Source organism: Schistocerca piceifrons, chromosome 2 (genome assembly GCF_021461385.2).
Source record: "Schistocerca piceifrons isolate TAMUIC-IGC-003096 chromosome 2, iqSchPice1.1, whole genome shotgun sequence".
Taxonomy (NCBI): domain Eukaryota; kingdom Metazoa; phylum Arthropoda; class Insecta; order Orthoptera; family Acrididae; genus Schistocerca; species Schistocerca piceifrons.
In genome coordinates, this window is record NC_060139.1 from 541522699 (window position 1) to 541536942 (window position 14244).

The following is a 14244-nucleotide window of genomic DNA, read 5'->3' on the forward strand; positions in this document are numbered from 1 at the left end:
CGATTGCTCAAATATTTGAAATGGTTTTATTTTTTAGTTTTTTAGATTCTGATGTAGTCACACTTATCATTGCAGATTACCAGTTTAGCCCTTCTCACTCAACAAGTTGTCACTGAAAGCATGGCTGTCCTATGGAGCAACTGGATGTAAAGATGGTCGTTTGAGGCGGTCGAAATGGAACTACTTACGCCGAAGAAAACATGCTGCGCAAAATATGCATAGAGTTAGAAAACTGAAAGTTGATACAGACGTCACAAGAGGTGCACATATTGAAATGGATCGAAAAAGAAAGTCATTTCCTGAGTTACTACACCGAATCGAACACATTTCGTACTTCCTTGGCAATTATTGAACTAATTATTGTGTAGTGAAGTTGTAAAACACTCGTTGTAGAGAAGTCAGTTTTTAAACTGACTTAGCACTGCATACAGTATAGTCCATCATATGTCAGCATTAGAGCACTGTGGAAGCTCCATAATTTCTTGACGGAAGCATGGTAGTGTCTAGATCTATATTTTTTGTACGGTGTTTTGAGAGTTATACAAGTAACGATACTGCTTACGGGTTTGAATATAGTGTGAAGTAGTTGCGGTGAGATACGGTTAAAGACATTTATGAGGTTTCCTGTTATGTACCCGCTTTCTGTTCCACTCTTTTGATTTTGTGACGAACAGTTCCGCGAGATCGAATCCCGGCCGGATCGGTCCACGGAAATTTTGAGTCTGCCTTTAATCAACCTTCGCCTATCACAGATATGAACGACACGTGTTTCGAATTCCACGTTAAACTGTGAGCATTCTTTCCTCGGTTGGAAAAGTGATGGTACATTAGGGAGAAGCAAAATGTCCAGTTGAAAGACTTGTATCCAGCACGGGAAAAAGAAACCACTTGTTTTCACTGTCAGTACCTGCCCTCGTAAGCTACTACTGATTCTAATAGTATGAAGCGAAAACACGATGAACTTTAAGGTTTCCAGACAGAAAATAGTGGATGACAAGGGCCTGCTTGATTCACATTTAAGCTTGAATCGTAGCAAGGCGCATGTTGAACTGTTAACAAGTGAACACATCAATTATGGGAAGTCAGTTATATCTTATGAACTCGCTAGTCGATGCCAAGGAAATCAGTTTACAGCCACGCCACAGGTACAAGTTACTGCCCTGTACGAAGCAAGTAACAGTGTCGAGCTGCCGAGAGGAAAGTTCACCGGCGACCTGCTGACAGGGATATACCGACGGCGTGGCAGGTATAACACTTAAACGCCAGTATCAGATTCAGAAGAGAAATTAGGACGTATTCGTGCGGACGAGCTACTGGCAGAGGTAGACCTGACTTGCAGCTGCGTCCATTTTAATTGCAGTGATGCTCACTTCTTTTATCAGTGGGTGAATCCCTCTATACATTACATAAATGAAGGGAATGATAATTTTCGTTTGTTTCTCTTTCCATGCTCACTTACCTTGAAACCTTTCTACGATATTAAAGCGTTACACGGACCGTGACACGAGCACGAAGCTTTGTTTTGCGCGCAATGAAACTACCTCCTAAACTACCTGCGAACGCTTCACAGACAAGTGTCGTAAAATTACTGTAGACTACTGTAGACTACGGTAAGTAACCGTAGACTACGGTAGTCTTACTAGTAGTCTTAGTCGGTTAAGATTGTAGCCGCGTTGCCTGTACATTAGGTGCATTGCTTACCGGGCGTTACCTCATTTCAATTGCTTTGTCTGCATATGCGATCAGTGACTGATTAGATTCCCCTAGAAGCCAGAAGCAGTGAACCCTCTAGGCACTGATTGAAGATGGATGAAGGGCCATGTAGCCTATGGAACACTTTTGTTCTTCATAATTTTCTCACGTCTCTTACTTAAAATTAAACTATATTTATAGTAAAATTGAAACTGTCAATATTTAATACAGGTTTTTTTTCGAAAATTGTTGATTTGCAACGTGAAATGGAGGATGTTGTGTAATCATAAAAAACCATACAGATCTATCATACAGCGTTAAAAAACGCATTCCCTCAAAAAAATGGTAACATTAAAAAAAGGAAAGGCAAAACAAAATCATGTCAGACAATGCTTCCGTACTTCGTCGAGATTCTATAAAAATGTTTCTGTTATTCATAAACAAATTTCAGACTTATCGGTAATAACAGGAATCTCTTGCCTTTGATCAAGATGAAGAACGTTCTACTGAGTACAAAAAACAACAATAATTATGAAGACTTTTTTATGTTTGTGCTTACAAACTGTACTTGCATGAGAAATTATTTCTTCGGTGATATAAAAGCGCAGAAGTTACGCGATTGGTTAATTTTTATTACTTATAAAATCCAATTTATTTTTTGTGAGGATATAAAATAAACAATGGACTACTACTGAACAGTGTGCCGTTCTACTTATGTGCAAAACGATGAAAATGAGAGAAGTCTTTGGCTCCCAGCAACTCTCTCAGACATTTATGTATGTTTCTTTCGCTACCAGTGCTCCCAATACTCCTGGTAATGCTACCATTTGGCTTTAAAAATGGCTCTGAGCACTATGGGACTTAACATCTGTGGTCATCAGTCCCCTAGAACTTAGAACTACTTAAACCTAACTAACTTAAGGACATCACACACATCCATGCCCGAGGCAGGATTCGAACCTGCGACCGTAGCGGTCTCGCGGCTCCAGACTGAAGCGCCTAGAACCGCACGGTCACACCGACCGGCTGCTACCATTTACTAAGTTGTTTATGTACTGTACCAAAACTACCGAACCGTAGTTGTGGTAGGGCACATCTGTAACTGCATTCCGCGCCAAAGCTTTAGTTTCTCAGTACCGTTGTAGAGAGAACAATACGCGAGAGAGGAACCCAGCCACAACACAGCTGCTGTTTGCAGAATGAAGCTTTCAGTCTGCTATGCGCGTTTTCTTATTTTTCCGTTGATAATGAGAATAAATATAATCGGCAAAACATATTTGTTGTTGACTTTTCGGTTACTTGCTGCGAAATTCTAGTGAATGCATCATCGCTGAAAACCATTAGAGGCTATGAGAGTTTCGTTAGTAGGAAACCATATATTATGTGGGTAATCAATCATTCGAAATTAAATTCAGTTTCTGGCTCTGGAAGTGAAATATTATTTCAAAAAAATTCGATGATCCATACAGGCCCTACATTTCAAACAATTACAATTCGCGTACATAAATTTAGGAGTATTACTTTATGCGACCTTCTGGCGATCTGCAGAGAAGTAAAATGTCTACTGCTGTTACGATCGTTTTCTTTCAACTCAGTTTGCATGGACAAGTCCTTTTACAACGCCGCATTACTGAAACTGCAGCGATTATTCATAAAATTGGACTGCTTTCAGTGTGTTGCACAGTGGTCATTACACAAACGCCACTTCTGTATTTGTATCAATGGAAGATGCTTTCAGTATTTCTGGCGCATCTCGTAGAACACTAGAAGGCATTTTGAGCTACGTCTCCGATGCCATTAACCGTCTGTATCTACGCTGATACATGTCAATGGGACTCGTGGAATACATGAAAGGTTTTGTCGAACACTATTTGACGGAAAGTAAAGGAGGGAAGAATCGGCTGAGACTCAGATTGGCAAAAGCCAACGACCTGTTCGTGAAGACCGAATCTAGGACCAGCAGCTTGGTGTATGATTGCGCAATCGGCAATTAGCTACGAGACATTTCGTCACTTCCAACGTGTTAGTTCCTGCATTAACCGCTGGAGGGGCTGGCGCCGTCGGGGACGTGCAAAGTAAGCAGCTGAGCTAACGAGAGGCCAGGTTGCCGCACAAACATCTGCTGTCGCTCTCTCAGGTGGCACGCGCTTGGCTTAGCCTCGCTGCGGGATATAGTACAGCAACCGAGGCAGCAACTCGGTCGCTTCGCGCAGAGCTGGGGGTGGTCGTGGGCACACCAGCTGCAGCTCCTGACTGGGAGAATACGCGCGGCGAGTTACTTCACCCTTAACGTGCCAGGTGCGGTCTCGCAGACCGCTAGCGATTATTGTTACTCTGTTGCATTAATGCGTAATGGTGGGATAGGATATTACAGCATTGTCTAGTTGTTCTTTCCCGAAGCTGCCGTAGTTTTCGTTGTTAGTACCCACGTGGATGTGACGTGAACCTATACTATTACTGCTTCTTTCGTTCTAGAGGTCTGTGACACCGTACCCTGAACTTTGCGTTTGGATTCAGTTGCCAGGTTTACGTCTGCTGTTCATGCTACTTGCCTTTGAGGATACTGTTTGCCAATGGCTTGAAGGTAGTTTAGGAAATTATGCTGAATCAGAGAGTGACAACGAAATTGAAAGTGAACATAATACATTATAGGAACAGGGCGAAAGTGAAGACGAATTTGTTTTGCCACCTGTGAATTCCTTGAATGAAACAAATGATGAAAGAGATGAAGACAAACGTCTGGAGACTGGATGTTTAGCTAAAGGTTCTGTTAGAAATACATTAGGTCGAAACAAATATCGTTGGTCATCCAAACCACATCCAACGAGGGCCAATGGCATTATTTTTCCGCATGTCGGACCTAAGTGGGGTGAATGCGTTTGTCTTTCACATTTCCTACAAAGACGATACTCAGGGAAACCGTATTAATTGTTGAAGTTGTAAACTCCTTGATGAGACCACAGGTAAAAGGCGAGACAACAATTATCACATATCACATACCCTGTGAACTTCGTACATCGTTCACTGTGTTTTGGGTGTAGCAGAACGAAGAGTACAAATCGTTATAGAACGACTGAAAGAACGTAAAACATGCTCCACCTACGACCCAAAAAATAAGAGACAGACATCTTACATTTGCCACTGTTGCAAGAAGTCAGTCTGACTTGAAAGCTGTACAAAAATTTCCAGCGAGTGCAAACAAAACCTCTGAGAAGGAAACTAAACAGCAAAAAAATTCCAGCGTAATTTTCACTTTTTTATGTTTTGTGGGAGTTTTTATGTTTTTATTATTACATGAATGATAAAATATAGCAAAAAATAAATTGTATGAAGTATTTGAGTTTTCATAGCATTAACATTATCCTGTAATATTAAGTCCATTTTGTACAGATTTCTGTTTAAATGCGTTGTTTTTTTAAATTAACTTTAAAATTTGTTTAAATATGTTCTTTGTATGGTATTCATACCACCTTTAACATAAAATCTGAACTGTTCCACTGAAACTCCTAAATGCAATTATTATAGCTATTTATAGCGGTCACTGATGAGACCGCACCTGGGGCAGTGTGTGACAAAAAAGTGACCTGGGAAGCTAAGGGTTAAGATACTGTGGTGAGCCACGTTCGTGTCTTAATTTGGGATAGCCGCCCATTGACTTACTTGCCGCCGAAGGCCGCTATGGTTTCTTTCGCAGTAATTGGATTATAGTTACGAACAACGTAAATTCGAGCCATCACGTACATAACGTTGTGGGGAAGGCGAACCATAGACGACGTTTTATTGGCAGAACACTTAGAAGATGCAACAGATTTGCGCTTGTCTGTCTTCTTCTGCAGTACTGCTGCACGGAACGCGGTCGTTATCAGACAGCATTGACGGAGGACATGGCAAAAGTTCAGACAATGGCCGCTTGTTTTGTATTATCGTGAAATAGGGGAGGATTGTCACGAATATGATACACGAGTTTGGGTGGCAATCATTGAAACAAAAGCATTATTCATTGCGCCGTGATCTTTTCACGAAGTTTCAATCACTAGCTTTCTACTACGAATACAAAAAAAATTGCGTTAACGTTCACCTACGTAGGGAGGAATGATCGCCGTACGTAATAAAACAAGAGATATCAGAGCTTGCACGGATAGTTTTAAGTATTCGTTATTCCCGTGCCGTTCGAGACTGGAACGGTAGAGAAATAGCCTGAATGTAGTTCGATGAATCCTCTGCCAGGCTCTTAAGCATGAATTGCAGACAGTCATGTAGATGCAGAATTGTACCCTTCTTGCCTTCCCCCTGACTGGTCCACGACTGCTTGAGTATCGACCAGCAGTGTCTGAATTTGTCGATTAGAACCGTGTTGTGTGTTAGGAATATTCACAATAGCCCACATTGAAAAGCAAATGCAGAATGATAAGTAAGAAATACATTAAAAAAGTTATGTAATAGTTTCATGATTTGCAAGAGAAGACGAGAATTAAAAGCCGACTGATGACAGCAAAATTTAGCTGATACTACTCTACATTGGTCGTTCAAAGAGCCTGCAGCTGATTATTTCCCGTAACTTTTTTGAAAGAAGTTATACCGAAATCTCGCTGCCGACAACAAATCGCGAACGGTAAAAAATACAATTTCTGCCCTTTTCCACCACTCACCGTAGGAAATTTAAGTACTAGACAGAAACTTCGAATATGCAGAAAACTTCGTGGTTGGTCTGGAGAGTACTAACTCATCGTCGAAACCAAACTTGAACTCACAGATACGTCTTTCTTTGGAAACATCGATATGTAAAACGTAAGAACACATAGTTGCAACCTGCTTCAACACTTTTGCAGTTAGCATTTTTTTTTTTAACACGAGGTCATTTGAAAATCAAACGAGATTCTTCAGATTCGGAACTGATTCTCACGAAAGTAAGAAAGAAACACATTATTGAAAACAGTGAAGTGAAATTTTTAACAAAATAATGACGAAGAGCAATCGAAGGCCAAAAAAAGAATGAATGTGCACTGCGGTGTACCTTTTACTCTCTTCACCACGTAGAATAAAACCAGGAACTCTTGGATAATATATAGCCTTCTAGCTCACTTTCCTATTATGTGGAGGGCATTTAGACGAGATCTAGTTATTTAATTTCCACGTCATTCAATAGATAGAAATATGGAGCTCCTTCACGTAACTAATCTTAATAATCACCTCTTTCGCGGCGCCCAACATGGGTGCTTAATGGTTCAATTGTCTGTGGTCTGCGTTTTAACCTGTGTGTTTGAGGAGATCCAAAAGAACAAAAAAAAAAATGCTGAATGTTGTGAGTGACACGGAAAGCGTGGGAAAATAACTGCAGAACGCAGGAATAAGTACAAGGAACTCAATAATGATGAGACATGTTGGTCGCAATGACAGTTTGTTGGAGTATCTATTCTGTCCAGTTCAGATATCGACGTCATACAAGGACAACTATCCACAAACTTGGAAAATAGTCTAAAGAAGCGCACTTCATTCTGGTAATTTTCATCTGTTGGACTGATGAGTCACAATGAAAATCAGTCATTATGTGAAGTACCTGGGATTCACAATGGATGATTACATGAACTCAGCGCTCACATGTGTTTAGTCCCAAATAAAATACCTGAAAAAAGTAGTTTCCCACGCTTGCTCACTTTTCCTTCACTTTGATTCGCGAAATTAAAAAATGGTACGCAGCAATCGTCTCGTCACAGCAGTTCACTTTCCTACATCATTTGCACGAGCAATGACGTAATGTAAGAAAGAAGTTGTACCTGATGACAGAACTACACGGATCCAAACGCGTGAATATCAGTATGAAGGCGACTGAATGAGCTTTAGATTACGCTTTCCGCGTGTTCAGTACAATCATACGAGCAACTGTGAATTGTGGATACAAGTAAACTGATAATCGCATATGAATGATAGTAGAAGAGGGAACCATTAACTCTAGTGCCAAAGGCTGTTACACAGCACAAATGTAGTCAAAAGAAGAAGAATATTCGCTTTATGAAAGCTGAAGACTGGTAAAAATCGGAAACGCTTTAGCGGAATAAAATGTAAAAAGTTATTTGTAGTATTTCTCAAATTAATATAAGGAATTATTCTTCGGTCGATCTGCTAAATAGCGAAATAGAACGAGAATAATCATTACTATGAGTGACATAGCTTACATAACAGTTTCACTGGGTTCGTCCTTTGAGTTTTACTTTGTTGTTGAAGAGAGTGTTTCGTCTAATTTTTAAACATAAATTCAGTGATGTGCAACGGAAATTCTTACATTTGCTTTAGGTTGTTCAGATATGTTACGTTCCGTAGCGACACGTTTTTGGTTAATTCCGTATTTCAATTAGGTCAAAGTAAAGCATACGTATTAATCACTTACTTTTATATAACAAGTCTTCTATATGTCTGAACTGCCTATTCCCTGTCTCAAACACACACACTGTGAAGTGCAGCAAGCACAGAAACTGATAGGCATAAATAGTCCATGTTTGGTGTCACCGCCAGGCACCACACTTGCTAGGTGGTAGCCTTTAAATCGGCCGCGGTCCGTTAGTATACGTCGGACCCGCGTGTCGTCACTATCAGTGATTGCAGACCGAGGGCCGCCACACGATAGGTCTAGTCTAGAGGCTCACTAGCACTCGCCCCAGTTGTACAGCCGACTTTGCTAGCGATGGTTCACTGTCTACATACGCTCTCCGTTTGCGGAGACGACAGTTTAGCATAGCCTTCAGCTACGTCATTTGCTACGACCTAGCAAGGCGCCATATTCAGTTACTATAATTACTATCTTCAAGAATGTATACTGAACAGATAACATTGTGAATCATGTACCGTCAAGAACGACGTTCACCATTAATGGATTAAAGTTAAGTATCAAACTAATTACGTCCGCTTTCTGAATTCTCATTCCTTGTCATGTTCCAGACCTCACGTCAGTATAGTTCTTCCCTCCTCACGCCAGCCTGCGTGAGCCAAAACGCGTGCATTTGGGCCTCCACTCGTAACACGGTGTTGGCTCTTCTGCTAACCCAAAACCATGGGTAACTTGAAAGTAAGTGATTAATCAATGTAAATTTTTAAAAGCAAATGAAATAACGAATTAATCCAAAAACGATTGCCATGGTAGACTTAAGTATCTAAACAAGTTAAGGTAAAATAATTAACACAGCAAAATAATAAAGAAATGCCTGCAAATTAAGATGCGACAATAAAACATATCTAAACGTAGAAAAAATTATAAAAATCATGAAAAGATTTGTTTCGGACATTTTTACAGGATGAAAAATCAGATCTTTATGTACACATGGGAAAATAAATCAACAACAAGCTGTAGCTGATAAGTTTAAAAAAAATAACATTAAGAAATATATAACATAAAATGAGAAGAAATATGTTTTGAGAAGAAAGCAGTAAATTTAGAAGGATAAGAAAAGACCATATGAGAAGGAATAGAAATTCTTCGTTGATCCATTACGAATCGTGGGACGACGGCTGGCATGAACTTCTTGATGCAATAATTTACCAACAGCAGTATGTATTGTAGAAATTTATTGTATTTTATGAACTTCTATACGCTAGCAGTTTCGGCATTATATAGATGCCATCTTCAGGCCCTACTCGTCATAGTCGTAAAATCACTATACACGGAAGGAGCCATATAACTGGATCCGTGAATCTGAGTCTGTGTCACCTGGCCACCAAGAGCTGTTGCAGGACGATTTGATTCACGGATCCAGTTATATGGCTCCTTCCGTGTATAATAATTTTATGACTATGACGAGTGGGGCCTGAAGATGGCATCAATATAATGCCGAAACTGGTAGCACATAGAAGTTCATAAAATAAAATAAATTTCGACAGTACATACTGCTGTTGGTAAATTATTGCATCAAGGTATCGAAATTGTCTCCCGGCCCCTGCTTGAGGGAAGGGAAAAAATAACTGAAATAACTAAACAATTGTAGCAAAAATTTATAGTGAGGATCACTGAAGATACCGAACCTAGTTGTGCGAAACGCGTTCGGTCAATAAGTAAAGTGAAGTTCGATCCAAAAGACAAGTGAATACCTTCGAGATAAAAGATGTATCGGATGAGCTCCAAATACACAATGAGCAGGCGTGCACCAGTGGTGGGCAGTATGCAGAATTAGCCGCGCAGTCACGTGTCGCTGGCGCACGTGGGCGTACTTACGGAGTGTGAAGCGTAGTGTAGTGGGAAGTAGTGGAGTGGGTGTACAGCGGACAGTGGTGCTCCTGCGCGGCCCGCCGGGCGACTGCGCCTTCCGCCGGTCGGCGCGCTCCTATATACTGCACGCGGCAGTCGGCAGCCCCCCAGGCGCTGCCCAGCTGATCCCTTCCCTCCCCGTCCCACGTCCCGACCCATCCCGTCGGGATTAACGGCCGGGATTACGCTCTGCTCTCCCCACAGGCAGTCTTCATGCGCGGCGCGTGGGCTAACTTTCTGGGGCGATTAGCGACGGGCATTCCTCTCAAGGTCTCCGTGCGCATGCGCGCCGGACTGCCGCTCGGCTCGTCGGGAAATTATCGCAATCCTTCGGGGTCCTGCCGCTGTTCAGAACGGTCGCCCTTAGCGGACAAGCTTTCGTACCTGAATCTGGAACATGCAGGTACGACGCGTAAATGCAAAGTGGCGATACAGCCCAGTTTCTGCTTTAGCTGTGGAACCGATGTTCAATTACTGGTTTTCTCGAGGTTTTCCCACATTGTGGTCGAATATGTTGGTGAAATCTTCCCATCACCATTTCCACAATATTGAGATGTCTAATTATCGCCAGGAATCCCACATTGTCCTGGTTCACCTAGAAATATAAAAATTACAAAAAAATGCAATTCTTTTTGCAATATCGTCAGCCGTTTGTCATCTTTCTCTCCAGAGGACAGGGTCTGATGCCCTGTTCCAACACAGTGAATCACAAAGGTAGATTCCTCTTTTTTCGTTCGGCATATTTAGAAATTGAATACTGTCTGTTAATTTAACAAGGCTTCCTACACATCTAAAATTGTCGATTAGACTACCCAACAGCCATTTTGCATCTGGGGTGTGATACATCAGTACGTATTTTGGTGTGTAGATTCCGAATCTACCTTTCAGAATGTTCTCCCACGTAAGATTTTTGAATCTTTAAGGACTTTCATTCTTTATTTTCCGTTTTTAATGCTTATTGTTCTTTTGTTTACATGTCTATTTTTTTAATTTTGTTATTCGTGCAGGAGTCACTAAATAACAGGTGCGATAAGGAAACTGCAAATGAAAGAAGAGCATCGCTGTCACACTTTTAGAATACCAAAGAATTGAGATGAAACTATGTTATGAGCTAATTTATGCCTTCTATTGGGGTCATGTGCTAATATATACATTAAATAGTGTTGATCTCTTCAGTTCTGAATATGTATTTCTTGTTTGTCTTAGTTCCGCGAATGTTCGCCTGTACACTTTTTGGTTCTGCTGCGTATTTAGAAAATTAACGTATTAGAGAAAAGTTGATTTTATCGTTGAATCCAGCACCCCAAAATTAGGTAAATCCACGCATTTACAAACCGTATGCAGAAAAAAGTTTTATTTTGTTGACCAGCATTATTTCGAAATCAGAGATTTATTTCATGCTCTACCACCTAAGACTGCTTAATACAACCACTTTCTTCCGTCTCCCGTTTCAGTTTTAATCATTTTGTGATTTTTGTAACCCAGTCTTCTCTTCAAGTCCATCGAAGAGTTGTTTTAGAATCTGCTTCTATCCTTTACAACTAGTATTTTTCTTTCAAAAATATTTTATCCATTTTTTATGCTGTAGGATGTGCACCCCTTCCTTCTTCTTTGAGGATTTTCCTTCTTGCTTTGTTTCGTTTTGGGGCTCATGATTCTATTTTCTCTTGGCCCGCATCTTTCTTCTGACTCCCCTCCATCCACATTTCCATACTCGCGCGCGAGATTTTCACATTCTCTCGCTCGCTACGTGTAAACTACTAGACCTACAGAAAAAATGAACAGGACCTTTTTGTGAGAAATGTAATGAAGTTAAATTTCGTGCTAGGAGACGATTTCGCTAGAGGTTGTAGTTTTTGAATTAGTCGAGAAAAAAAGTTCAAAGGTGACCTTCAAATGCACCCTCACTCCCAAACTCAGACCCCACCGGTCATGAGTTCTAGTATGTTGTTCATGACACTGTCTGCACAAACATTATCGACTGCACGAATTATTTCCCACATTCAACGATTTTTAGTCTTCAATGACCGGCCTTACTGTACCGCCGGCTTAATTGAGCACTTACGATTGTAAAATTTACGTTTGTGTAGATTTTACCTATCAATTTTGTGAATTTTAAAGCAGAAAATAAGCAATTACATCGTTATATTCGTCAGACCTTCTGACTACGAAACTATTGTGCTTTGTTAGGATAAAGTTCGGATCGAATTGTCAGCGTAATTAGTTTTAGAGTAATGTTTACAAAAGTTTTTCTTTCATTACCGTGATGAGCACGTTTAAATTAATAATGTTAACGAACAGCCGACTATTCAAATGACTTAATAGTCCAATCAACAGAGACCGATAAAGGTCTAATATCGGGAATAGTTCACGTAGACTGAAATTTTTGTGCATCGGTAGGAGGAAGTGCCACGAACATCGTACTAGAAATCCTGACTGGTGAGAGATGAGTATGGGGTGGAAGTGCGTTTGAATGTCACTTTTGCACGTTTTTCTTGATTAACTCGAAAATCATAGCCTCCAGCGAAAACGTTTTCCACTATAAAATTTAAGTTAATTAAATTTCATAAAAAGATCGTGCTGATTTTTCCTGTAGGACTAATAGTTTGCACGTAGTGAGCGAGAGAACATGACAATCTCGTGAGTGGTTTCTGAAAGCCAGATGTAACACTGCAAGTTTCACGAAACGACAGCGGTAGGGACACCTGAATCACTCTTTGTATTGTCCAGCTCTTAATTTTGTGCATTTATCAAAGACGTTTCTTTCTAGATGTTCTTAGATTTGCTGTTTCATAAATTAGCTTAGTCTTGTAATGCGCGTTTAGCAAGAGCTACAGGCTTCCAGGTGCGTTTCTTTGTCATTAAGAATTATGCTCACTAAATAGCAGAATCTTTATTTGTTCAGTTTTCGAAGTCATTACAGCAAAGACGTTTTTCGTCGCGGCGAGATCTATTTATGAAATTTCAGTCACCAACTTTCTCTTCCGAATGCGAAAATATTTTGTTGAGCCCAACCTACATAGGTAGGAATGATCATCAAAATAAAATAAGAGAAATCAGAGCTCGAACAGAAAGGTTTAGGTGTTCGTTTTTCCCGCACGCTGTTCGGGAGTGGAATGGTAGAGAGATAGTATGATTGTGGTTCGACGAACCCTCTGCCAAGCACTTAAATGTGAATTGCAGAGTAGTCATGTAGATGTAGATGTAGATTCTGGATAACGTGTTTGCAGTGTTAATTTTTTTTCTGTTCTGCCACATGCTGACTTATTTCCACAGCAATTTTGTAATAGTTTTGTATCATACGTGTGAGAGCTTGATTTGAGCAGTTTATAAGAGCTACATTACCTGCTTAAGCGGACGTAATGATTGACATTTCCTGAGCTGAATTTCGGCGAGACCTCTTTTTATAAGCTTCCCATCAGTTTTTGCTAACGTGAGGTTAAATAACGCATTATACAAATCCCTCCCTTCCGCGACACTATACCAATCCTCAATTTAACCTGTTTAATTTTTCGTACTGTAATTTTTTAATTGTGGAATGTGATAAAAGGATTAATTCTGATTCCTTGAAAATATGTTTCCGTGCTTCTGTGAAACCTACCAATCTCTATCAGATTCTCATGCTTCATCTGTTATAAGTCGAAATGAGGATGGAAGGTCTGTTATAGATCAGCAGCTCTGAAAATCATACCTGGACCCTTCAGCCACATCACTGGAAATTATTTTTTCAACGTTGCCAGAGGCTCTCGACAGATTTTTCTTTCAACCACAGTGAAACATTTTGCTTACGCATGACTCTTCGTGTAAACCGAGCAGTTGTGCACTTCTGATTATTCGAGTAATCAATTACTCACTACGATATGCGTTTAGCTTTTGCTAAAGTACCGAGCGAGGTGACGCAGTTATTAAAACACTGGACTCGCATTCGGGACGACGGCCGTTGAGATCCCCATTAGTTTTTTTTATTATTTCTTTAAATTAGTCATCATAAGTGCAGGACTGGTTTCCTTTAAAACTGCAAAGCCGATTTTCTTTCAAATCTCTTCGTACCCTAAGTTCGTGCTGAATAATAATCTCGTCATTCCTTCCATTCTCCCTTCGAGCAACAGTATTTCGCGTCGTGTTTAACATTCTGATCAGATGCGTGCCTGTGGAGAAACATCCTTCAGACACCAGAAGAGACAGTAATCGTAAGGGACTAAGTTCGGAGAGCAGGCATATTTTGTGCTACCTGCTTGTAGGCCCGACTTATTCTACGGGCATTGAAAATATATCATTATATGTGAGACTTCTCAGACGTGAATATTCTCAGGCAAACG

At 40.5% G+C, this 14244-nt stretch overlaps 1 protein-coding gene across 2 annotated transcripts in view; it reads right to left on the reverse strand.

Moving 5' to 3' along the window:
* The window catches only part of LOC124776334 (alkaline phosphatase 4-like), a 112777-nt gene extending 102742 nt beyond the window's left edge, over window positions 1–10035 (reverse strand). For both annotated transcript variants that reach the window (XM_047251275.1, XM_047251274.1), the window contains exon 1: window positions 9893–10035. The gene's annotated coding sequence lies outside the window, so the exon portion shown is untranslated. The remainder of the gene's footprint in view (window positions 1–9892) is intronic.
* Between the last annotated feature and the right edge of the window lie 4209 nt (window positions 10036–14244).